This window comes from Nicotiana tomentosiformis, chromosome 1, assembly GCF_000390325.3.
Source record: "Nicotiana tomentosiformis chromosome 1, ASM39032v3, whole genome shotgun sequence".
NCBI lineage: Eukaryota > Viridiplantae > Streptophyta > Magnoliopsida > Solanales > Solanaceae > Nicotiana > Nicotiana tomentosiformis.
Genome location: NC_090812.1, coordinates 137,243,002 through 137,245,810, shown reverse-complemented (window position 1 = coordinate 137,245,810; position 2,809 = coordinate 137,243,002).

Below are 2,809 nucleotides of genomic sequence, written 5' to 3'. Positions count from 1 at the left end.
AGAAAACAACATCAATTAGTAGGAAACTTCCGTCAACCAAAGCTAGGGAAGACATTTACCTTATTTGGGCTAATACAAAGCTTCAAAGTTGCATTTCCTTGAGAAATCACCTCTAACCGGCTCGAATCAAGCCAACCATAAATAAGGAATGTCAACCAATGCCATAGGAAGTAATCCCCAAAAGTCAACCCCATTTTCGCATGCCCGAAACTGGAAATATGTCATGGCCTGACCTCAGGGAGCGTGTCCAGCGCTCAACCGAGATACCCCGGTTGAGCAAGCCTGCACAATGCCATCTACCCGACTCACCCAAGAATAAAGAGAAGATATATTTCATCAATTAGACAATAAGAAGATCACGCGAACAACACCATTTCATTACCATTGGTTACTCCATTTATAAGTCTCAAAATACACTACACATTCATAGTTTGAAGTGGAACATGTGATACAAATCCGACATTTTTAGTTTGACTTTCCCAACACCAATATACAACCCACACTATATCTACGAAGCCTCGACTATGATAGTGTTGTTGACAAGGCCCTGGCTATACCTCGAAATGCTATGTACAAAGGACAAAAGATAAAGGACCCTGAAATGAAGTGGGCCTCACCTAGTCAGCTAAGCAGAGGGTGTACTGCTATCAGTGCTCAATGTCGCCCGTTGTGGAACCACCTGCATCCATTATAGATGTAGCGCCCCCGACAAAAGTGACGTTAGTACATATAGAATAGTAGTAGTATGAAAACTAAACACTCCCTCAATAGAATGAGTAACAGTATAATGATAAAGAAACATGAAAACAATGAGGGCCTCATCAATATTAAAGTACCAAGTTAGGAGAAAGAATAAATTTCAAGAAAGTTTCAATATTTTAAGTTTGAAGATCTTTAGTACTGATACACCACCATGCTTTTAGAACGAAGTCAGATCTTAGCCTGATCGGCTAAGCCGTCTCACCCTGAGACATCCACTCATAATACCACCATGTGCGCGGCATGACATCCGATCTCAGCCCGATCGGCTAAGCCGTCTCACCACAATGTCGTGTGGGTCGACGTCACCTAACATTCCACTAGCAATCATCTCATCCCATTTAAGAGGAATTATCTCAACACATCAATCTCATCCCATATTTTGGGAAAACTCTCACCACCTCACATGGGGATTTTTATCCTTACTCACTCCTACACCGGCACGTGTAGTTTCGGGATTAGGTCATTTCAACCTAACCTTCTTCGGTGACTAAACGATACTCCCAAGGCATTTATTATTTAAAGAATTTACAGGTCATTTCAATGTCTTTTACACTTCTTTTCATTTCATTGGCAATAATGGCCTCTGTTGTAATATCATTCTCACCACGTTGGCCGTGTTTCATATCTCATGCTCAATTCTTTTGCTTTCAAACACCATCAAGGATTATCAACAACAAGTCATTTCTATTGAACACTTTAAGTACACATGTGAGCAAATAAGAGTCTTAGGCACAATGAGATTTCTTACACAATTCGACACGATAGCTTTCATTAGAATCAAGTCTTGAAGTCATAGCATGTTAATACACAGCCCATACTTAGATCACATTATTGAAGGATAACACAATAAGATAAAAGCATTCGGAATAGTCAAATTTATATTGATCAACTCGGGGCTTACAAGAACATCGTGGGATTCAATTCTAAGAGAGAAGTTTAGCCAACATACCTTGCCTTGAGCTTCCTTAAATTACTACAATGATTCGAAAATCTTAGCCACTTCGATCTAGTTGGAAATATAACAAAATTTAAAACAAATTAGGAAGGAGTTCATGGTTCTAGCTCATTTGAGTATTTTATCAAACATTAAGTGGGCATCATGATTTCAAGATCCTCCTATGGTGGACTCCTTCATCCCACTACCCAAAGTCTACCCAATTGCGCTTAAAAATCTTCCCACAAACCTTGATAGTACATGCATGCATAATGAACAACTCCCAAACCCAAGAATTGCTTTCCTCATTACCTATTTTTAGTTAAATCCCGAAATTGAGGGCTAAGGAGTAGAATCTTACCTCTAGGATGAAGACCTAGTGAGCTTTCCTTGTTAATTTTCCAAGCCTTGAGCAAGAATTGATGTACAATTAGTTTAGGAGCCCGCTCTCACTCTAGAGCACTTCCTCAATCTCAAAATATCAGATTTTTACTTTACAAATGGCCCTTAACGTCTATATATCGAAATATGGTCGGGTTATAAAAATCAGAAAATGGACCATCCGAACACAGCTCTGCGGTCGCAGAGTGGACTGTAGAATAGATATACGGTCCACAAAATGGGCGGGAGAAGTGATGTAAAGAACCGGGTTATTCGGGTCAGATCTGCGACAGGTCTGCGGTCCGCAGACCAGTTCTATGGTCGCATAATGCGCCGCAGAACTTTCCTCCGAAAATCTTCATGTTGAACTGCAAAATGAAGATTGGCGGTCGCATATTGAACTGCAAAATGACCCTCCAAAATTGGCCATTTTTCAGTTGCACTTTGCGGCCGATCTGCGGCCGGCAGTGTGATTCTGCGGTCGCATAGTCGACTGCAGAAATGCCCTGCTCTGCCAATAATTTTCAACTCCCTAACACACTTTTCAATCCAAAAAGTCTGTATCATCAACACATAAGTCCACCTTTGCATCACGAAACCCCGAGTTCTAGGTGAAATTTTACGGGGCCTTACAAAACCAATGCCAAAATCTGATAACCCATGACCTGACGCATCCAAATATATTATTCGATTCAAAAACCAAGTGAAAATTTGTACTCAATTTCTCATAAT